Here is a 25,252-nt window from a genome sequence, read left to right on the forward strand (position 1 = left end):
TACTCTATCTAAAAAGGTTACAATCGATTAAACTTTTCATGATATGTCGAAGTGAGTTCCACTTTAGAATTTACGGTAATTTAAGGTACTTCCAGAGCCGGTATTCAGGAACCAGCATAAACTAAACCGATTCGTATGGCCATATGGCGAATAAATTGCAATAGTTTTGAGTCTAACTTTCAAGCTTTTCGGGATTATCATCTTCTATATCGGTTTGAATTTTAAAAATTCATCCTCCTGTAATTCCAGAATCGGAAGTCAGCATTGAATAAAATTAATTAATTTTGTGTGGGACTATAAGTTTATTTTAATTTGAATTTTTTTCTGAAATTCGATTTGGCTTTATTTGAGAAAACGATTGAGCTTTGAGAAACGATTCGATACTGGAGCTGGAATTCGAAAATCGGTGTAGCCGAAGTCAGACAAATTCACCTGATTAGTTTACATTTGTTTCAATATGTTTAAAAATCAGTATAGACATCTTTGAGAAATCGTAGTACAAGTTAAATTGTTGGGTGCCTTCCGAATCGAAAACTGAATACCACTAAAACTGAAATAAGTTTATTTGGTTGTCGACTATTCAAATCAGCAAATCTTAGATGATTCTTAGATATCATTTGAATCTTAGATCGGTTCAGCCATCTACGAGGAAAATAAGTTACACAATTTTAATTTCGTTTCACATATCATCCTGTAGTTCCGGAACCAGAAGTCGGATCCAAACATAATTCAGGAATCTTGTTTAGGAGCATACGAATTTTCATATGAATCTGAGTTTGTAGAAAACGGTTGAGTCATCTTCGAAAATAAGGTAAAAAATTGAGTGAAATTATTTGTCACATACGCATTTGCTGATCTCGACGAACTGATTCAAATGGTATATGGGTGTTTTGTTCTTCCAGCATTTATTGCTGTAAGCAGTTTAAATCAATATAATTATGAAATTGTTCAGAATTCGGAAGTACTGCCATCTTTCCAATATGCCATATTCGAACGATTATGTTGCCAAAACGAACCGTGCTAAAATTGGTCCGAGGCAAAATGTCATGAAAAATAATGCTGTTCACAGTCTTTTTGGTACTTAGAAACTATTGTATGTAACAGTATAAAAAATCGTGTTTTACGTTGCTCCCAAGCCTTTCTTTGCCATACAGCGCTCAGAACTTCTACTGCTGGAATATGGGGGAAAAGTCGCTTACACCAAAAATTCGATATCTCCGTTAAAAATGGACGGATTTTAACAATCTATGGCTTGTTGGATAGCTATTACCGTGCGGAATCTAAGTCTGAAAACATATTCTGTTTTCAAGGTCAATTGTGACAGATACTGTCAATAAACTGAAAATTTTGACATAAAACTTCGTATAACTCAAAAAGTAAACATCCGATCTCAAAACCATTCAATGGCGTTTTGGGTGACGGGGAGACCTTTCATTTGCGACTAGTTTGATCAAAATCGGTCCAGCCATCTCTGAGATCTCGACCTCTTAGTTGACAACACACATACAGACACACACACATACACACACACATACACACACACACACACACACACACACACACACACACACACACACACACACACACACACACACAGACATTTGCTCAGTTCGTCGAGCTGAATCGATTGGTATATGACATTCGGCCCTCCGGGCCTCGGAAAATTTTTCGAAAGTTTGAGCGAATTCTATACCTATTTTTTATATATATAACAAAAGGTAAAAAGTGACAGGCAAGTGATAATCAAGTGAAAACATAGTTTTTCATAGCCCTTACAATAACCTAAAACACTGCAGAAGATATCAAATCGATCAGACCAACCGTTTCTGAGATATATATTATTGAAAATTTTCAAGGGATTTTTTCTTAGTCTCTTCTCTAAAGTAAGGCTAGAATTGAAACGACAAACTGATGATGCAAATTGTTTCGTTTAGCCATAAATAATGCTTATGCGAAATTTGAGCCAAACCAAAAGGTTCGAAAATAAAAGGCTATAGCAGGATAACCATATGAAATCTGCCCCCAAAGGGAATTCATATTGTTATACCACATTCGAAAGGTCATAGACTGGAAACAATTTTCTCAAAGTTTCAACCCTTTAACTGCCATATTGACGGAGCTAGGGTGGTTCTATTGATTTTTATTTTATTTGATTTTTGAAGAAACTGCTTCTCCGAAAAATTTGAAAAAAATCAGGCATGTTTAAGGCATTATGGGGATGCTTCACAATTTTTTTCAAAATTTTTGAAGATGTATTTCTTTTATTAAAAAATACTAGAAAATTTTGAAACATATTTTTTCCCTCTTCCAATTTTTGCACCACCCTGGATTTTTTAGTGATAAATAAAGAATTTTTGGACATGTTAAAATGGTATGTTTTCATATTTTTTAAAAATGTGGACGACCAAAATATTTAATTTTTTCTAAAAAATCAACAACAGTCGACCATGCGTTCCCATCATATTCTGAGAAAAGGAAACGCATGGTGCTTTATCTTAGCAGTTTCTAGTAGTAGTCGACCATGCGTTCCCATAAAGTTCTCTTAAAACGGAAACGCATGGTGCTTTGTTCTAGTAGTTTATGATGCAACTCAAGCGCAGGGCTTAGAAATCAAAGTAACGAAAAGAAGGAAATGAGTATCAACCTTTGCATAATACATACACGATCATACTTCGGGTACAACATAGAAAGCTACAAAGCGAGAACTTACTGGTATGTGGTTTATATATGAATGGTAGTAATATATGAACGTTGCGAGTATCACACATATGCAGTTCGGTTACGGCAGTCAAGAACTAGAGCGAGTGTCAGTTTTTTACGTGTTGCTGATGGATGTAAAGAAAGAATAATGAAAGAAAGAATGAAAATTTCATTACAGTGTCAAAAGTTATCATAAAGATATGTTATCGAGGGATGTGTACAGTTTTCTGGAAAAATGTATAATAAAGATAAAGTTGGAGTTTTGTGTTTGAAAACTTCAATCGAATATCTTTATGATGGTTTTCATGGTTTGTAGACTGAGAGCGCTATATATTTTTTTTATTCATTCGAAAATTTAAAACAACAACAGATATAAAAAATAGTGATGCGTTATTTTTCATTTTTGAGTTATAACTTTTGCATAATTTCAAATCAAGCATTTATCGACCATGTCTATTAAAAAACTTGATTCGCTGAATCGATCTCTTTAATTTTTGGGTATATTGTGTAGAAAGCTCCATATTTTCCAGAAAATATCTGAGAATACATAATTAACTCAGTAAGTGATTTTCATTCTCAGAGGAACGCTTCCAGGTTTTTACAGGTTTAATAATTTTGTTCAAATTGCGAACGGGAAGTTCTAATAAGATAATATTATCAATCCTTGGATTGGAACGAGAGCAACAAGTATCGGAATATCGTAGCTCTGGAATAGAAGCTTTTGAAAAGGATGTTCTGCCAAGAAATTTTGGATTTAAAGCTTTATCACGAGATGACCCAATTGAGAAACACAGATCACAAAAAAGCTATTCGGGCCGGTAATAAGTCTCATTTTTAAAAGCTTACAAGTACTATATCGAGTACACTACAAATTCGACTGGATATTTGGGAATCCAGCGCCGTTGCTGTGAATGCGTTATTGGCAATAGAACTGTTGGTTGCTGTTCACACGAGGCCGCCATTATTCACTACCTTTCCTTATGCTCGGTTTTTATACAGAATTGTAAGACCGGCAAAAATATTGTCTGAAATGCTTAAATCAGAACAGCTACCAAATGACGATGATAATTCTATAGAATGAACGAAAAGAATCAGAGAGAAAATGTGTGCATTGAAACAGCAATGTATTTTTATAACATTTTTATCCCATTTCCTATTTAAATGAAAAATACAGTCAATAATTTACAGAAATTTTTCCGTGACCTTTCTTACATGAAACTTCTTAATCATTTCATAAAGACAATTGAAGTTTCAATTTAATAATTGACCCTTTTGAGTCTTAGTTCTGACTCCTACTGCGTCCATTAGTTCATCCAATAGCAAAATTTTATTAAAAATGATGTGCCGATAAAAAAAATCTCCAAGTGGGTTATGAAATCAACCACAAAATGTATAAAAATTTCAGCTTATTTTAAAATTTGTAGCAGTTCATCGTTCATATGCTTTATTAAACTCAAATTGATGTGACTATATTAGTATTATATTATGATAAGAATTCTATGTAAAAGTGATGCTACGGCGAAGAACAACTTATGTAAATTGCCTTAAGAAATAAACGTATTTATGGAAAAACAATTCTAAGAAATCAATTCCAACCTTCATCAGTGGCCACTTTTGTTTGACACCAATATAAAAAAGAAAAAATTATATTCACTGCTGTTTCAACTCGCTATGTATTTAGTGAAATGTACAGAGCTGGTAAAACGAAAACCGCGTTGTACGAGACCCAACAGTGCAAAACGATTTGACCATTTCATGAAACACTATCCAATCATCGAATTATATACAGTCACTCGCTCTAGTTCTTGACTGCCGTAACCGAACTGCATATGTGTGATACTCGCAACGTTCATATATTACTACCATTCATATATAAACCACATACCAGTAAGTTCTCGCTTTGTAGCTTTCTATGTTGTACCCGAAGTATGATCGTGTATGTATTATGCAAAGGTTGATACTCATTTCCTTCTTTTCGTTACTTTGATTTCTAAGCCCTGCGCTTGAGTTGCATCATAAACTACTAGAACAAAGCACCATGCGTTTCCGTTTTAAGAGAACTTTATGGGAACGCATGGTCGACTACTACTAGAAACTGCTAAGATAAAGCACCATGCGTTTCCTTTTCTCAGAATATGATGGGAACGCATGGTCGACTGTTGTTGATTTTTTAGAAAAAATTAAATATTTTGGTCGTCCACATTTTTAAAAAATATGAAAACATACCATTTTAACATGTCCAAAAATTCTTTATTTATCACTAAAAAATCCAGGGTGGTGCAAAAATTGGAAGAGGGAAAAAATATGTTTCAAAATTTTCTAGTATTTTTTAATAAAAGAAATACATCTTCAAAAATTTTGAAAAAAATTGTGAAGCATCCCCATAATGCCTTAAACATGCCTGATTTTTTTCAAATTTTTCGGAGAAGCAGTTTCTTCAAAAATCAAATAAAATAAAAATCAATAGAACCACCCTAGCTCCGTCAATATGGCAGTTAAAGGGTTGAAACTTTGAGAAAATTGTTTCCAGTCTATGACCTTTCGAATGTGGTATAACAATATGAATTCCCTTTGGGGGCAGATTTCATATGGTTATCCTGCTATAGCCTTTAATAACTTCTCTCAATTGCGGCGGAATTGCTCGTATGTCTTTCTTATATAGAAAGATTATTCAATCATAGTGACAACCGACTCAGTTCGTCGAGATTGAAAAACGAATCTGTGTGTGTGTGGCGCAAATCTGCACTTAATTCAACATCACTTTTAATCTAGATCCGATTTCTGTTCCCGGAATTACAGAGTGATATGTGCAAAAAATGTAAAAAATGGATCCGACTTCTGGTTCCGAAATTGCAGAATTATGCGCAGGAAAAAAATATGCATCACAGTTTCGCATAAATGTTTTCGGCGATCCTTATAAAGGATATAGATGAGAAAACATGTGAATTCTGACCCCAGAAAAAAATCATATTGTTTTACCACATTTGAAAGAACTTGGAGTGCAGACAATTTTCCTAAAATTTTAACTGCCATATTGATGGAACTAGAGTGCATTCTATTGATTTTTATTTTATTTGATTTTTGAGACAAACACTGCACCAGAAAAAAAAGTAATAAAACCGGCGCATATGAAAAATAAACGTGCCGCAAGTCAAGTGTAATAATCGATTGATTATTCCATGAGATGTCGAAATAAGTTCCACTTTAGAGTTTACGGTTATTTACGATACTACCAGAACTGGTATTCAGGAACCAGCATAACTGATAACGATTCGTATGACCAAAAATAAATATGACGAAAAAATTGCAATAGTTTTAAGGCCAACTTTGATGCTTTTTTGCATTGTTATCTTCTATATCGGTATGAATTTCAAAAACTCATAACCCTGTAATTCCAAAATCGTATAAAATTCATTAATTATGTATGGGACCATAAATCCTTAATTTGAATTTTTGTTTTTGAAATTCGATTTAGCCTTTTTGAGAAAACGATGGAGCTTTGAGAAACGATTCGATACTGGAACCGGAACTCGAAAATCGGTGTAGCCGAAGTCAGTTAAATTCACCTGAGGAGCTGAATAGTTTACATTTGATTCAAACTGTTTGAAAATCAGAGTAGACATCTTTGAGAAATCGTAGTGTGAATTAAATATTTGAGCGCCTTCCGAATCGATGGTTATCGACTATCCAAATCTGCAAACCAGATAAACCTGATTATTTTATGTGAAATAGACATTTTTATACTAATCACCCTGTATTTCCTGAACCGGAAGACGGATATGGCTAAAACGCAAGATGTTTTATAGGATCTTAAGACCTTTCATTTGAATCTTAGATCGGTTTAGCCATTTGTGAGAAAAATGAGTTACAATTTCGTTTCGCATATTATCTTGTAGTTCCGGAACCAGAAGTCGGGTCTAAATGTAATTTAGGAACCTTGTTTGGGAATATACGACTTTTCATCGGAATCTGAGTTTGTAAAAACCAGTTGAACCATATCCGAGAAAATTTAGTGAAATTATTTATCACACGCATTTGCTGATCTCGACGAACTGATTCGAATGGTATATGGGTGTCATGTTCTTCCAGAATTTATTGCTGTAAGTAGTTTAAAACAATATAATTATGGTATTGCTTTCAACTCGAAAATGCTGCCATCATCTGGTTTACATATGTCATATTAGAACGATTATGTTGCCAAAAATGAACCGCGCTAAAATCGGTCCGAGGCAAAAAGTCATGAAAACAAATGCTGTACACAGTCTTATTGGTACTTAGAAACAATTGTGTGTTACAGTATAAAAACCTATTTTAACTCACCTAGTGGTGTAATGATGCCTTTCTCATATTACTCATTACATCATAAATATAATCGTGAAATTCGCAAAAAACAACTGTTTATTGAATAGAAATAGGATAATTGTGTCGGAGCTAATCTCACAAACTCTATAAATGCTGTTTATCCTGTAGTTGCGGAACCGAAAGTAGTATGCACAACAAATTAAGGAATTCCGTATTAAACTGTAAGACTTTTCTTTTGAGCCTATAAGTTTGTGAAAATCGATTTGGCCATCTCCAAGAAAAGTAAATGAGATCCTTTATACAATTTTTGATCACTATTTCCAATTCTTCCGAAACCGGATTCAGATAAACGGAATAGCCGAAGTTGGTTCGTTTACTACCAACAAATATGACCTACAAATTGGAACAGTTTTGAACGTAGTTAAACCTATACTTACTATCTCATGCTCTATTTGGATTAAACCAATTAAACGAAATCTAACAAACGGAACGAACCTGCGTTTCTGTTACTTCTGCATATGCAAGTCAAGCTAAACAGCATCAAACATGTAATACAATTATTTTTATTCTTATTATTATTATTATTATTATTATTATTATTATTATTATTTTTATTATTATTATTATTATTATTATTATTATTATTATTATTATTATTATTATTATTATTATTATTATTATTATTATTATTATTATTATTATTATTATTATTATTATTATTATTGGCATCACTACACAACGTGTACGAAATAGAACAAAGCACGCATTGTTCGTTTTGTGTTTTCTTCTTCTTTCGGTGTTGTACATATTGTCACTCTATATGGCGATTTGAAAACTTTGACACTCATCGCCCTGCAACTGCGGAACCGGAAGTCGGATCCGGATGAAATTTCACAGTAGGTTTAAAGACAGTATGAACTTTAATTCATATCAAGATTTGTGAAAATCGGTTCAAGCATCGCAGAGAAATCGAAGTGAATTTAGTTTTAGGAGTTTTTCTTCTCCACTTTCGGTGCTCTCGGAACAGGAAAAGAGGGGACCAGTAGTGCCGAGTTAAGTTTTCATGCCCACAAACTAACAAGCTCTGCAAACTAGAAGAATTTATCAGACAGTTTTATGGGATTTGTACCTGTTTTTAACCATCGTTCGTGGAAAAATACTAATAAAATTGATAATTTTCCACTTATCACGCTTTAGTTCCGGAACCGGAAGTCGGATCCATATAAAATGTTCTACAAAATCTTAGGATATTATAAGACCTTTCATTTGAATTTTAGTTTGTGTAAATCGGTTGAGTTGTTCTAGAGATAATTTAGTGTAAACTTTTACTCAAATTTTCACATATTACCATATAACTCCGGAGCCGGAAGTCACATTCAAATGATATTCAATAGCAAGCTATGGGACCATAATACCTTTTATATGAATCTTAGTTTGTAAAAATCGGTTCAGCCATCTCTGAAAAAAGTGAGTGCATATTTTTGTTGCATACACACACATACACACACACACACACGGACACATACACACATACACACACATACATTTGTTCAGTTCGTCGAGCTGAGTCGAATGGTATATAACATTCGGCCCTCCGGGCCTCAATTAAAAAGTCGATTTTCACAGTGATTGCATAGCTTTTCTATATGAGAAAGGCAAAAATCGTGCTTCACGTTGCTCCCAAGCATTGCGTTGTCATACAGCGCTCAAAATTGCTACTGATGGAATAAGACAAAAAGTCGCTTACACGAAAATATCGATATCTCCGTTAAAAATGGACGGATTTGAAAAATCTATGGCTTGTTGGATAGGTATTACCGTGCGGAATCTAAGTCTGAAAATATATGCTGTTTTCAAGGTCAATTGTGACAGATATTGTCAAAAAACTTCAAATTTTGACATAAAACTTCGTATAACCCAAAAAGTAAACATCCTATCTCAAAACCATTCAATAGCGTTCTGGGTGACGGGGAGATCTTTCATTTGCGACTAGTTTGATCAAAATCGATTCAACCATCTCTGAGATCTCGACCTCCTAGTTGACAACACACATACAGTATAACACACATACACACACGGACATTTGTTCAGTTCGTCAAGCTGAATCGATTGCTATATGACATTCGGCCTCGGAAATTTTTTCTAAAGTTTGAGCAAATTCTATTCCTATTTTTTTATATTTATAAAAAAAGGTAAAAGTCCCAACCTCCATATGGTTGATGACGCAAAAGCAGGGAGGATATCATCAAGATTGATATGGATTTATTGATTGATAAGATATTATTCCGATTTGTTGGTCTGGTCAGTTAATCCCTCCCGTGGTTGGTGGGCTTGACGGTATTGCAAACATCATCAGATACAATCATTTAGAATTACAATTTTAGATATAGGTTACAGCTTTAGCTTAATTTTTGAATATAATGAATGAAATACGGAACTACTTGAATAAGATGTTGATTGCATTACACTCCAAACATCCGGGGTTTCGAGAGGCCGATAGGGCAAAACTGAGCTCTGTTTTATATTTCATTTTCATACTTCAACATTTTACCAGTGTGAAGTGAAAATATCCTAATTGGGTTTCACACGATGACGTCAAACGAACGGAAAATCTAGTCAATCTTTGACGTTTATTGGTGGTTTGTGTACCATGGAATACTGTGGAATGAGATAGAAGATTGTAGAATAGAATAAAATAATACAGAGTGAACAAATGAGCAAACCACTGATAGCTGTCAAACGATGTTCATTCAGTTTATATTTTGAGGATGTGTCGTTTTTGACCTGATGGGTGAGATGATGTGTGAGTGAAATGTAAGAGGAAGTGCATGCAAGAACGATAATAAAGGCCACCGTTTTTAGCTCAGGACTAACGATCGACCAATAGTAAAGATAAAAGTAGGGTAACGGTACCCTCATTTATCTAAGCTCCATTAGTCATCTCATATACGAAAAACCATTAGTTAGAGTCAGATCTGTTGTTTTTGTTCGATAGATTGACTTCAAAAGTAAGATGAAATTAGGAGCATTCGCTTCAAGTTTTCTCGTCGCTCTAACAACAGCATTGAACAATTTTTCGAACTACTTTTTCTGCAGTATTACTTCACAGAAACGAAGTAAAGTATTCGATTTTGTCACAATTCGTTGATTAAAAATCGAATATTTCATGTAACTTAATTTCAAAACAATTCATGTTTCTACTATATCGATTTTGATTGGTTCTTTTCGGCAAGCAGCTTGCCGAAAAGAACCATTATAAATCGATATAGTAGACATTATGCGGCAATTAAAACCAAATAACAAATTTTTGTTATTTGAAATTTGTATTTACATGTATTAGAAAGTTCTCGATCGTACGTCATGTTTTTACCCGAAATCTACCTCAAAGTGAAACTGTTTAGTCAAAAATTTGCGATAGTATTTCCGTTACTGATTGAAAATCGAATTTCTTCTCTTTCAATAAGCTTTCCTTTCACTGTTTCCAACACACCTTTCGTTTTCATTTGTAGAACAATGCTTCCGTTCCAGATACTGTACCGAAACTATCTTTCCCGTAACGTTTATACGAACTTTGGCAGTCGCTATCGGTTCGATTGAAGTGCAGCTGATCCACTCTAAATCACAAAGAGCGAAATTCAGCCAACCATATGGCAAAAGATTGATCAGATTGACTAAAGTGAACCCAAATTTTTCTCGCGAAATTTCACTTTTTCGTAGAGTTTTTCCACGCACACACACACCATCCTAATTCTTTTAGGGTCAACTTTGATTTCCAACTCATCGCTCGGCGTTTCTTTTGAAGCAGGTTTGTTTTCCGAATCTGCTTGCTTTCGTTGTTCATGTTGTACTGTAGTTGTTTTAACCCCCTGATACTGTACCATGGTAAATCTGGGTGGCCGAATCTGGGTCACTTTTTTTCTTGCGTGGTTTGGGCTGCGGTCGGTAAGCCGCCATGCGCAAGTCTGAGTTCACAAACAAAAAATGATGGATGGTTCAGGATAGGGAATAGTTGGGCGGTAGATCTTTCTGGGGAATTCGATTTCGGAGAATTTTACGTTCGGATTAGAACAACTTGCACTTGAACTTGACGATTAGTTTGAGGAGTGTGCTGAGCACAGTACGTATTTGAAAAAAATCCCAACCAGTGAAAGTGACAATGACTGATTGGAGGCCAACGAAAACTCGATTTCCACTGATGTCTCGGGTCAAGCTTACGGTGGGTGGCTTCCCGTTTTTGGGTTCAATCAACAATAAACCGCCTGTCAGCAGCGGTGTTGCTGTCATAAGAAGAACAATACACCAGCAGTTCCACCTGCGCGGTGCCAGTCTCTGTTGTTTTTGCTGCTTTATTGTCATCGATGGCTTGGTCCTCGCTGTCACCGTCGCTCACCGTATTCATGTCATTTAGTTCGAAACTCGGCCCACCGATGTGAAATATGTCGCTGTCCGTGAGTGCAGCTCATCGGAGGGGAACGCAGCTAACCTATCGGGTTACCGTCGCATTCGGTTCGGGGAGGCCGTTTTGGTACCGTGATGAAATTCTTGAAAATCAGACCGCACGTAAGTGAATGTGTTCCGCTGGTTACTGGTTGGCCCTCGAATGGCTCAGTTTTGCAAGTCCAAGGCGAAGGGAAACGTGTGCAAGTGCCAAGTTCAGGCGACCTTTGAAAATTGATCCCATCGAGTCTTATTGGGTTCTTACTCGTTCAACAATTGTAGGGAAAAAAATGCACTGGGAACTATTGATCTTGAATCAGAGGGTCACATAAAACAACCGTAACTGTATCCTGCGAATCCCTTCTCTATGTCATGTTGTGCTCTGTTTGAAAGCTTGACATACCGGCAAACTATAATCCATGATCGTGAAATTGACCTGATTGCCGGGATCACCCAGGCTGAGCATGTTCAATATTATGTATCATCTGTGAAATAGCCTGTTTGCAGGCGAGTCAATATAAATTAAATGAACTGACGCGCTCCAGCAAATTGTATAGGAATAGTCAAACAGACCCCAAACGAATCGGTTGCTCGTATTCGTGAAGTTCTCACCACTAATTAACAATAGATTCCTAAATCAAATGGGACACCAATTCCGTCGACCTCAAGGTTTCAATTTACGCCCGAGCACATTCCAATAGTAGAACGGAGCGAAACAAAAGCACATTGATACCGCTGAGCTAGTGATCATTATTTCTACGTTTATGTTTCATTATAAAATTTTATAACTACAATAACAAACAATAAATCTTGCTTACATTTGTTTTTGTTTCTCCACTTCCAGGTACGTCTAACTGAAGACTAGAAAGGCCGCTCCGGAATGTTTGAATGAAGAATGCACGGTCAGCTGTGTTTTGCTTTACCCTTCTACTCTTTACTACTATGTCATAAAGCCTTCCTTCCCACCTTACTGCTGTTCTACACCCGTTGGTTGAAGGCTACTGAAGATGGTGCAAAAGAAAAAAAAGTACGGATCCTCTTCATATGGATGAGCTATGAGTTCCACGTTTGGTTTGACTGGCATTGGTTTTCATATGACTTTTTTCGGAAAGAAAAATCAAAGTTTACACACTTAGAAAATTTGGCAGAATTCGGTAATTTTTTACCGAGTTTTCAACACGTTCGGTGATCAGTTCGGTAATTGAATTGATAACCAATCGTTTGGTAATTGCTGAACTGTCAAACAACTACCGTAAACTGTAAACCAGATGGTCCAACTGATTGTTCGTTAATTTTTACCTTTTTTGTATATATAAAAATAGGTATAGAATTCGCTCAAACTTTCGAAAATTTTTCCGAGGCCCGGAGGGCCGAATGACATATACCAATCGATTCAGCTCGTCGAACTGAGCAAATGTCTGTGTGTGTGTATGTGTGTTGTCAACTAAGAGGTCGAGATCTCAGAAATGGCTGGACCGATTTTGATCAAACTAGTCGCAAATGAAAGGTCTCCCCGTCACCCAAAACGCTATTGAATGGTTTTGAGATCGGATGTTTACTTTTTGAGTTATACGAAGTTTTATGTCAAAATTTGTCACAATTAACCTTGAAAACAGAATATGTTTTCAGACTTAGATTCCGCACGATAATACCTATCCAACAAGCCATAGATTGTTAAAATCCGTCCATTTTTAACGGAGATATCGAAATTTTTGTGTAAACGACTTTTCCCCTATTCCAGCAGTAGAAGTTTTGAGCGCTGTCTGGCAAAGAAATGCTTGGGAACAACATAAAACACGATTTTTTTATACTGTTAAATACATTTGGTTTTAAGTACCCAAAAGACTGTGTACAACATTATATTTTGCCTCGGACCGATTTTAGCACGGTTCGTTTTTGGCAACATAATCGTTCGAATATGACATATGTAAACCAGACGAATTTTCGAGTTGAAAGCAATTCCATAATTATATTGATTCAAACGACTTACAGAAATAAATGCTGGAAGAAAATAACAGCCATATACCATTCGAATCAGTTCGTGGAGATCAGCAAATCCGTGTGTGACCAATGATTTCACTCAATTCTTTTCGGAGATGACTCAACCGTGTTCTACAAACTCAGATTCATATGAAAAATCGTATACTCCCAAACAAGACTCCTGAATTATGTTTGGTTCCGACCTCTGGTTCCGGAACTACAGGATGATATGTGAAACGAAATTAAAACTGCGTAACTCATTTTACTCGTAGATGGCTGAACCGATCTAAGATTCAAATGAAATCTAAGAATCATCTAAGATTCAAATGAAAAGTTTTAAGATTCTATAAAACATCTTGCTTTTCAGTTAGATCCAACTTCCGGTTTAGAGAGATACATGGTGATTAGTATAAAAATGTCTATTTCAAATAAATTAATCAGATTTATCGGGTTAGCAGATTTGTATAGTCGATAACCAAAAAAACTTATTTCATTTTTGGTTGTACTCAGTTTTCGATTCGGAAGGTGTTCAAAAATTTAATTTGCGCTACGATTTCTCAAAGATGTCTGCACTGATTTTTAAACATTTTAAATCAAATGTAAACTACATAGCTATTCAGATAAATTTGTCTGACTTCGGCTACACCGAATTTTGAATTCCGGTTCCAGTATCGAACCGTTTCTCAAAGCTCAATCGTTTTCTAAAAAAAAGCCAAATCGAATTTCAGAAACAAAAGTTCAAATTAAAATAAATCCAATTTTATCCAATTCTGACTTCCGATTCTGGAATTGTAGGATGATGAATTTTTAAAATTCAAGGCGATATAGTAGATAACAATCCCGAAAAGATTCAAAGTTGGTCTCAAAAATATTGCAATTCAATCGTCATATGGCCATACGATTGGGTTTGGGTTATGCTGGTTCCTGAATACCGGCTCTGGTAGTACCTTAAATTAACCTAGACTCTAAAGTGGAAATTATTTCGACATCGCATGGAATGTTTAATCGATTGTTACACTTTTAGATTCAAATTCGATCCGATTTGCTGTTTCGACATTACAGAGTAATGAGTGATTAAAATCTCAAATTGCCACTTGAATCGACGGACATTAGAATAATGTCATGAAAACTGAAACACCGAAGAATATGCATGCAAAAAAAACATGCGGATTGATAAAAAAAGGTATCATCTCACTGCTAGGTGGATTAAGCACGTTTTTGTTTGTTTGTTTTCCTTTGGTTAAAATTCTGGATTTTCAGATTTCAAAAAACAACACCAATTTACAAAAATGAATAAAGAAAACTCCAACCTGTTGTGGCTATGGTTTTATTCCAAAAAAACAGGGTTAAATGTTCCGGCTGGCCGAAATTATAAGCGCCTTCCAAAAACACTGCACAATCCGTCGAGTTCACCAGAAATTACCCTCGAACGATTTGTGTAGACAGCAAGTGGACAAGTGATACACAATTATTTTCTGCCTATAAGTAAACAAAAAGCTTTTAGTGGTTCTAATGTTTTAAAAACTTTAGCACCTGTACCTCAATTCATTCATGATTTTTTTCGTTTGGTTAATAGAAAGACACTTACTGAAAATTTTAATAACTGTTTGACAGTTAGTTTCACGACAATCAGTTTTCACAGAAGTTTGGTTACTGGAAAATAATTTTACCATACGGACAGTATGGTTTTTACCGTACTCGGCGACTATTCAGATTTACCGTATGAATTGTGTATCTATTTACAAATTTCTGTAATAATAATTTACGTAAAACTGATCGTCTGGTGAAAAATTGCATAATTATTGTAAAATAAAACTCATGTACCGAAATATCGGTCTTTTCTATCGATTACCGAAATTTTTCGTCAAAAATATTACCGAACAAAGGATTTAAATCTTAGTGTGTATATTTACAACCTCCCTAACGCTGTTATCCATTGGACGGATATGAGGAAAATATGGATATTTTTTCCTTTCTCTATAGAAAGGTAATAGAATTGCTGGAGGAACCGACTTTGATCGGAGCTCCGGAGATTCATAGTGTTAAATACAATTCGACTTAGCTCTACGAGATCGGAAAATGGCTGTGTGTGTACTTTTTAAAAGATGTTTCTCAATTTTCTCGAATATGACTTATAATTCAGGGTATTGAGTTGTGAATTAAGTTCGAAGAGCAGGTAACTGTCACATCTGGTCCCAGACATATATTGGTATAAGTGACGTAACCGACAAAACTCGTTCTATCCGTACTTTTTTCAGAAAGTAACCAATGTTCAAATGTATTATTGCTGATACTTATGGTTTCGAGAATGTTATTGAACATGGAAATCAAGCGTCGAGTGATGCTTTTCTGAAGTAACCAAAACAATCAGAATTAATTTGTGTTAAAAATGAGTCCGAATTGGTGTCAATAATTATCCTAACGAAAAATATGTGTTTTAATGAGACTGTTTGAATGAGAAGAGAAAGGCATTATCACACCACTAGGTGGGCTAAGAAGAGGTTTCAGTCAAGTTGATTCACGAAAGATCAAGAGCATGGCGAACTACGTTAGTAAACTTGACGACTTCCGGTATATCGATATTCGTTACAAATCCACGCAGTGTTTGATGAGTAGTGATAAGCGACATCCTCGGGTACTTGTTCATCAAAGAACCTGCATCGGTAGCGTATTTTCTTTCCCATTTTATTAATGACTTACTTTACCATGGGGCGCCTTTTCAAAAATTCAAAAGTGATAAGTTTTTTATCGTATATCTCTTGTTGCATCTAACGTATCAACATAATTTTTGCTACATGTCATCGGAAATATGATCACAAGTAAATGATAAAATTTTCAGTTATGTGACATAATATCAAATAATTCAAAATTAAACCGAAATGTTTGGTATCAACGAGTAGCAAAGAGGAAAACACATGACGATTGTTTACCTTTCTCGTATTTTGAAAGCTCATAGCTCAGTGATCTGTGGAAGGGTTTATATAATCTAACTACCAATAGATTCGAAATTTTTCAACTTGAACGTATATTGCAACAGCATCGAAGTTTTTCAATAGTACACTACTGAAAAACCTGTCTGATTTGATCCATTTCAGCACCAGCCAATCAGAACGCGTTCTGAGGAAGAGAACAAAACATGTTCCAGTGATATAAAAGGTTATTTTGCTACTTTTTCTATCATTTTGTGAGCAACGGTTACAGAAGGAAGACACACACACAAGAGTAACATCGGGCCGGCCACACAGTGAAACCACACCATAAGCTCATAAGCAGAAGAGCTGCTCAGTTAGGTTGTGTGAGCAACATCGAAGACTTCACGCTGAAATACAGCGAGCGGTAGTTGCAGCCGGACCGCGGTCGCACAACAAAACCACACCAGAAGCCTGCCAGCTGAAGTCATCAGTGTACATGCAAAGAACCATCTCGGATCTGAATGCAGATCCTGTTGGTAGTGCCAATTCAAAGTACATTTCAGTGCTACAGATCATCATAGAGAATTAATTGAATAATCTCTTTCGTACCAAATGCATCAGATTTATCAAAATGGAAGTAGACAAAGCTTGCACCGTCACTAACAGATTCAATTACGATTCACGCAATGCGAGAATGATAAGTATTGATGTAGAACACATCTTTATAGCAGTATGTGTGTCGTTTGGTAAAATGCCGTGCGAAACTGGGTTGCCACGTATACAGATTAAACTGAATTTTTATTATAAAGAACTATACTGGTTATTTCATAATATTTAATTGTGTTTCAGAATGTTTAATGTAACTAATCCAAACATTAATTTAGATTGAACACACATATATTACCACATTGCAAACAGTGATTATAACGACGAAAGACTGTTTTAATTCCAGCTGGCTGATTACACTGCACTATTTAGATTGAACCGAAAAAAATGCTATTTAGTATGAATTTGATTCATATAAGTAACAGGAGCGCAGCTCTGCCAGTAATTCACGAATACACAGTCGGCGTAATGTTTGAATAGGCGTTTCAATCGTCATAGTAGTAGTCTGTTACTTCTGCGTACGTTATTCAAGCTAAATGGCATGACATGGCTAATTCTTTTCAATCAGCTGTATAACATGTTTTGTGAATCGATGAAAATTCATTTTCCAAAAGTCTTTTGTTCGAGAATCATTTGATATATTCAATGTGCGAACTTTTTCTTAAATATCATCGAGCAGAATTTTCGCTAGTGAACATTTCACACCTGATTTTTTTGCCATGCAAAATCAGTTTAAGTGAGAATCGCGTTGTCAAAAACTCAGCACTGAATTTTTCTGCAGTGAGTTTTCTAATCGATGATTTTTTTTGTCTAAAAATCACTAAAAACAATTTTCGTGATTTTCGAAATTTTGATTTTTTCCCTACATTTGTTGGCTCCACTTCATACTTTGAGTATTTCACGGTTCTTACCAAATAGATACAGTTTTGCAATGATCGGTGCTATGTGGAATTTTCCAAGAGAGAATCGCAGTTTGACTATTATCGCAGAAAATCGAATCGATGATTCGATTTGATGATTCTCATACTAGGTTACAATATTTCAAAACCATTGTGTGGTGCGTTCCCAGACATTTTCATAGACACAATTTATACAAATGTTATATGCACATAGTTATTCAATAATAAAATGATTCAATCGCAATTATCCACTGCCCGTACAGAATCGGATCGCAAAACGAGAATGAGCAGATATCGGATTCGATAGAGCAGATACCGGATAACACTTTTAAAGACTTTGCTGATTTTGCGCAATATTTTTTTTCATCAAGAAGCAATGAAAAATTAACACTCGAATTTATTTTAAATCCATTTTTTTTTAAACATGGCAAAAGTAGCTTCATTTAAATGATTTAAATTTCTTAATAACCAAACTGTTTTTTGAAATCTTGTATATAGATTTAACAATGATAGCGCCGTCTGTGTATCAGTCACACGACCTATTGAGTGATGTAATTTATTTATTTATTTATTTGGATAATAATTCTCATCTGACAATAAGTCTTAATGAACTACTAAAAGCTACCTAACAAGTTATCTTAATGGATTAAAAACAATTACGGACAACTTAGCTGTGATGTCGTTGTGATGAAGTCAAACAAATCGCTGAACACGTTAAAGCGGTGAATCATTGCCAAAATAGCGCTGTTTGTAGCGTAGTTAGTATCGCGTAGATCAGTACGTAGTAAAGATCGCGGTCGAAGAATACTAGCTCACTTGGGATAAAAGATTAGGAGCATCATATTCAGTCAGCAGCTTAGATATGAAAATTGCTTGTGATGCATGTCGTCGATCCGCTAGAGATTTAAATCCTAATAGTTGACGACGATCTTCGTACGGCGGTAGACTCAACGGGTTGCTCCAGGGCAGTTCACGTAATGCATAACGTACAAATTTTCGTTGAACAGCTTCAAGTCTTTGCATCCACGTGACGTGGTAAGGACACCGAACAACATTCGCAGATTCTAGCTGCGATCGTACCAAGAAACAATATAGCGTCTTTAAACAAAGTGGATCACGAAATTCTCTTGATATTTTGAATATAAATCCGAGTAAGCGATTTGCTTTGTCAATCGCAGCCGCAAGATGACGAGTGTATGTTAGTTTCTCATCCAGAATAACACCTAAATCTTTGACGTGGTCTACGTGTTGCAGTTCAGCGCCAGCCACAGTATAATTGAAACTAAGTTTGTTTCTCGTACGATAATAGCTTGTAACATAACTTTTTGTAACACAGAGAACCATCATGTTTCGTGCACACCATTCATAGAACATATAGACGAGATGCTGTCATTCTTGACAATCAGATTATTTGAGAATAACGAGGAATATTGTCAAATCATCGGCGAAGAATAGCTTTCCACCATGCATTAAGACAAAGACAACATCGTTAATAAAGAGCGAAAAAAGAAGTGGTCCAAGTGTGCTTCCTTGAGTAACTCCGGAACTGTTAGTAAATGAATGTACAACAACTAGACTACTGATCGAAGCCATTGACAAAGTCGAATCGAGCAACCTAGTTTAATAAGCTTAGTCAGTAAAATTTCGTGGTTAACGGAGTCAAAGGCAGCCTTAAAGTCTGTGTAAATTACATCAAACTGATATTTTTTAGACATTTGTTCGGTGAAATTTGACTTGAAACTAACTAGATTAGTCTCAACCGATCGACCGGGAAATAATCCATGCGGGCAATTACTTATATAATGACGACAAGTTTGACGACAAAAGATTAGCGTTGATGAGTGATTCAAAGATCTTAGATTCGACACACAGCGACGTGATTGCTCGGTAATTGACAACTTTACACTTGTCACCTTTTTTATAAATCGGGAACATAACAGAATTTTTCCAATCAGTAGGGAATGTTTGTTGCTGGAACGACAAATTGAAGATATATGTTAGTGGGACTTCTAAAATATCCTATGTTCTATAAAAAATTTCCACATCATTAACAGGCAAACCTGTCAGGTCGGCAAATCATAATATAAGGTGCTGACCTACTAGCCAGTTATCGTCTGTACCAATTTTTCCCTGGAAGGACTTTTAGTGCCAATAGGATCGTAGCACTAGCCAGGTTGTCGTCCGGTATATTCATAAATGGGCTGCGAAGTCTGTTGAAACAGAAGTTCAAGTTTTGCATCGGAATCCAGTGCCCTGCTCTAGCTTTCCAATCTGTGAAAAGCTCGCATAGTGAGAACTAATGGGCGATCTTATGCTAATAGAGCAATTCCAGAAATGCTTAGCAGGTCATCAGACTCGACCTCCTTCGATTTAGATGAAACTTTGCACATGGCTTCAGTATGGCAAACCATAAGTTTTGAACCAATTGAGAGGTTAATCCGACTCACGACTGATTTTTAAAAAGGGCGTATTTATTTTTGCATTTCGCAAAAATTGCCTTTTTCAAATCGTTGTAACTCGGAAACCATTAATTATACAAAAATGGCGTTCAGGAAGAGGTTGTAGGGAATCGATAGGGCACTTTAAATATATATATACACTGAAAAAAAATTGATTTTTTTCTCAATCATTACAAAATATTCCGAAAAAGTTAAATAAAAAAAGCATGGCTTTAATTTTTTTTATAATTTTTATTTTAAAGCTTTTACTAGAACCTACAGATTGATGGCTATCCCATCCGTGCCTTTTGAAAAATGAAGAAGATACAGCTGAAACAATTTACAGATATATTCGAAATTTCAATTTCTCGTTGAAAGATAATCATTTAAACAGTAGAATATTATTCTACAGGTTAAAGGCAATAAATTTGTTCATGATATATTTTCTTCTAAAAGTAGCTGTTCTTGAGATACTTACTTTTTTATATTTCCATGAATTGTTTATTTGCTTGCTATATCTACAATTATTACATGTACATGAATAATTCTTAATTATATTTAAGGTTTTATTTATGTCTGATTTATGCAAGTCTCTGTAAATTTAAATCAATGTATACCATTGATGCTGAGTGGCATTTTTTTGCAACTTCTCATGGTAAAGGACCATGTGATGCACTCGGGGTTAATTTAAAGCAAATGACACGACGTGAAAGCTTGGCTAAACTACATGAACACCCAATCACAACTGCAAAACAATTATATGAATGGGCAGAGCAGAGACGTCGAGATGCACAAGAAGAATATGAACGGAATGTGACCGAGTGGAATTGTGTTTATTCCAGGCACATAGGAAAATACCTTGAAACCTTAAATATAATTAAGAATTATTCATGTACATGTAATAATTGTAGACATAGCAAGCAAATAAATAATTATTGGAAATATAAAAAATGATGTTATAATTAAATATCCAAGTATCTCAAGAACAGCTACTTTTAGAAGAAATGATATCATCAACAAATTTATTGCCTTTAACCTGTAGAATAATATTCTACTGTTGAAATGATTATCTCGCAACGAGAACTTGAAATTTCGAATATATCTGTAAATTGTTTCAACTGTAACTTCTTCATTTTTCAAAAAGTACGGATGGGATAGCCATCAATCTCTAGGTGTTAATAAGAGCTTTAAAATTAAAATTATCAAAAAAAAACGAAACCCTGATATTTTTAAAATTAATTTTTTGGTTCATTTTGAAATTATTGAGAAAAAAATCAAATTTTTTTCAGTGTATATTTTTTTAGAGTGCCCTATTGATTCCCTACAATTTCTTCCTGGTCGCCATTTTTGTACGATGAACGGTTTTTGAATTACAACGAGACTCGTAAACTGTTTTAGCTGTAACTTCTTCATTTTTCAAAAGGCACGGATGGGATAGCCATCAATCTGTAGGTTGTAATAACAGCTTTAAAATGAAAATTATCAACAAAAAAATAAAAACCATGCTTTTCTTTTATTTATCTTTTTTAGATTATTTTGTAACTATTGAGAAATAAAATCAATTTTTTTTTCAGTGTATATGTATACGAGTCGTATTCCCTACAACTTCTTCCTGAACGCCATTTTTGTACAATTAACGGTTTCCGAGTTACAACGATTTGAAAAAGGCAATTTTTGTGAAATGCAAATACATACGCCCTTTTGAAAAATCAGTCGTGAGTCGGATTGACCTCTCAATCGGTTCAAAACTTATGGTTTGCCATACAAAAGCCATGTGCAATGTTTCATCCAAATCGAAGAAGGTCGATTCTGATTTTGTCGCTTTTTCGTCTACGCATTCCTGGAATTGCTCAATAGTATTATTGTAGGTTTCCGATGTTTTGCAACCCTTTTATAGGAAGTAATGAATCAATTAAATCTTTCTGTCAATAGCGACTCTTCGGTTCACATTCATTATGTAGCAATTGATCGTTAAAACAATTGCCCTGTCAACGAAAACAACTGCAACTCAAAGCTAGTCATTTGCGGTTATCGCATCCTGCCACCAGAACGCACTTTCGGTTCGAACAGGACACCTTCGTTGCGCGACGCCACCGAGTGACGCTCTACCTCCCAGTCAAACTATATAAACTGCGACTGAGAACCAAGCACCGTGACAATGTTTAGCTGTGCGCTGTGCCGCCAGCCACCCGTCCGGTGTAATGTGTGTGCTTTTCGAATTTATGTAAACAAGGAAGTAGTTATGTTATAATTACCTTGTCGGCATAAAGAATGCATACCGAGAATCTGTGAACCAACCAACGGTGGTGCTGGCAGTGCAAAGTTGTCCTACCTTTGTTGACGCCCTTGAAAGAAGTACACTGCTAATGGGTCTAAATAGTTAATGCTGATGCAAAACAATTTGGTCGTAACTGGTCCACCGCATGTGCATGTGTTACTAGTGAAACATGAATAAATTATTTACAACCGATTCCACAGAGGTGATTTTCAGTCTCATTCCGGTCAATCCGTCCATCACAAATCAATCAAATTTTACTTCAAGTTCATTATTATTTCTGCAATTACCGTCACTGTGTTGGCGTTCATCGTTTTGCTGAGTAGACATGAACGAACCTTCGAACGGTGATAAAGAATCCACCCGTCATCATAGCGGCACATTCACGCATCGAACTCGCAGCGATTTTCACGAAAGCCGCATCGTGCACCGGTGAACATTTCGCCTAATTTTTCGTCCTCTTTCTTTGCCGGTAGTTTCGAGCAATGACTAGCCAGAGTGGGTAAAAGTAACAGCAGCAGCACCCTACGGCGTTCCGCAGCCAATGTGTATGCAAATTTGCGGTTCCACAGCACAGCCGTTTCCTTCTGTTGTTCCGCCTGCGATTCAGCCCTGTAACTGGGGAGGAGCTGGGCTCGATCGGCCAGCCACAAGCACCGGGGTGTCGTCCGCAGCTGGCACTACCACTACCACCGCCATAATTTCTCTCCCAGCTGTGGATGCCGAATCTCTATCAGGCTGCCTAACTCTTAATAGCAAATAAATTACACTACAATGAGTTTGTGATTTTAATAAGGTCTTATGCGTGCCACCGGTTTGGCTATCTACCATCCGGTATGCGTTCCATCCGTCAGCGAACCGGGCGGGTCGGAATTCGTGAGCAGTTTTGTCGTAACTATTTGCAGATTGTTCGCGGGTGGAAACGTTGAAAAGGAATATTGTGGGTCAGTTTGGCACAGCCAGTGGTGTGTTTGATCAGATCGGGGCCGGCAGATAAGTCGAGGCAGGAAGTCCCAGTCGTTCCGACGGTGGAAAACGGTTCAACACTGGGTCTAGGTCAGTCAAATAACTGTTTGATGTGTGTATCACTTTCCGATGGGAATCTTCGGATCGAGCTGAGGAGTTTAATTTGGCAACTATTTTAGCACTGATCGAGTCAGTCAATTCGATGGGGAAAGTATGATTTAAAACAATTGAAGGGGAAATAGATCGAGCCAGGTTTTCGATTTCGTTAGATCATCAATTGATTTGTTAAAATTTATGTATTTATGAACTTTTCGAATCAGTTCGTCGCGATTGGGAAGCATATGTGCGTTTGGAACAGAAGTGTTATGCAAACACCAACCTTAATTAGGGTCCTTTTGTCCTACCGGGCGTAGTTTAGCTTTAACCAGATCAGAGCTCAGGTCTAGAAGTTACGAATCGGTATGTGTTTTAAGTTTCAAAAACGCTCTATATGGACACAATCTATGCAAATGTACAATACCTAATCGCTTGGTAGATATTGATGATTGATGATCATCGATCGATAGTCGGCTTATTAAGTGCCAAAAATAGAAACCCCGAAAATGTGAAATGAAACTCATATAGAATGCTTAAAGACATTAGATCTAAATTTTATAAATTTATTATCGAATCGAAGCTACATTACAAGCCACGTGAATACGTTTTACTTTACTATGGTTACCTTTTCAAAATTCACCCTGTGAAAGAGTGGATAGAACTTTATCGTCAATATCTCGAGTTGTACTAAACGCAACAACATAATTCTTTCTCCATGCCTTCAGCAATATGATCAGCAATTTATGATACAAATTTTCAACTGTGTGAGACAACCATAAATAAATCAAAAACTTTGTTTTCTCAAAATTCACGGAAACAATTACGAAAACTCTCCACGCTTGTTTGCCTTTCTCGTACCCACGACGACGGTTTTAAGGTAGTCAGGCAAATGGTTCAACACCGATCATTTGTTCTTGTGCTTCACACGGAACTGGAATTCCACCAATAGCAGAAACAACCGACCTTCTGCGTGATATAAAGCCTCAAACGCTCAGGTTTTGTTCTGATTTGCTTTTCAGGCGTCGTGGCGAACACTAGCCACAAACATACATTACAACTAATCGCATTCAGCTTCTGAATACTGGATTTGGATTCGGGTACTGAAAATTTAAATTGGATTCAGGAACTGAATTCTTATACATAATTCTGAAACTGAACTCAGAACATAAAGTTGTTTACACTCTTCTCTAACCACTTGTGCAGTTGTTTATTCGTTTTCATTAGTTTGTTTCGAAATGCGTAGACTTTCAGCAGAACAACGTCGAAAAATTGTGTACAAATGGTGCACAGAACGCGGATTGTCACTGAGAAAGATAGCAAAAATTAAAGTAGTAAGTGAAAAAGCCGTACGAAATGCAACCAGGAAGTTCGGTTAGGATAACACCTTTGAGAATAAACTGGAAACGGGTCGAAAAATAGGTCCTGCTAACCCTGAGTTGGATAAACGTATACTGAAGGCGTTCGAGCAAAAGAAGGAGGTTTCAGTTCGGGATGTGGCCAAAAAAGTAGGCACTTTGAAGTCAAATATTCTTCGTGCTAAAAAACGTTTGAATCTTCGAATCTATAAGAAGCAGAAACAGTTGAAGTCAGGCCGAGTGTACAATACGATTCTTGCTTTGAACTGCATCATCATGGACGACG

The 25,252-nt window shown here is 36.0% G+C and overlaps 1 protein-coding gene and 1 long non-coding RNA gene across 2 annotated transcripts in view; both read left to right on the forward strand.

Moving 5' to 3' along the window:
- Positions 1 to 25,252, forward strand: part of LOC131437138 (uncharacterized) — a 489,986-nt gene that overhangs the window by 266,269 nt on the left and 198,465 nt on the right. The gene's annotated exons all lie outside the window — the stretch shown is intronic.
- LOC131437141 (uncharacterized) lies at positions 12,002 to 14,964 on the forward strand. Its single transcript, XR_009230721.1, has 3 exons — positions 12,002 to 12,108; positions 12,284 to 12,722; positions 14,680 to 14,964. It is a non-coding gene; the product is annotated as an uncharacterized LOC131437141 (long non-coding RNA).

Source organism: Malaya genurostris, chromosome 3 (genome assembly GCF_030247185.1).
Source record: "Malaya genurostris strain Urasoe2022 chromosome 3, Malgen_1.1, whole genome shotgun sequence".
Classification (NCBI taxonomy): domain Eukaryota; kingdom Metazoa; phylum Arthropoda; class Insecta; order Diptera; family Culicidae; genus Malaya; species Malaya genurostris.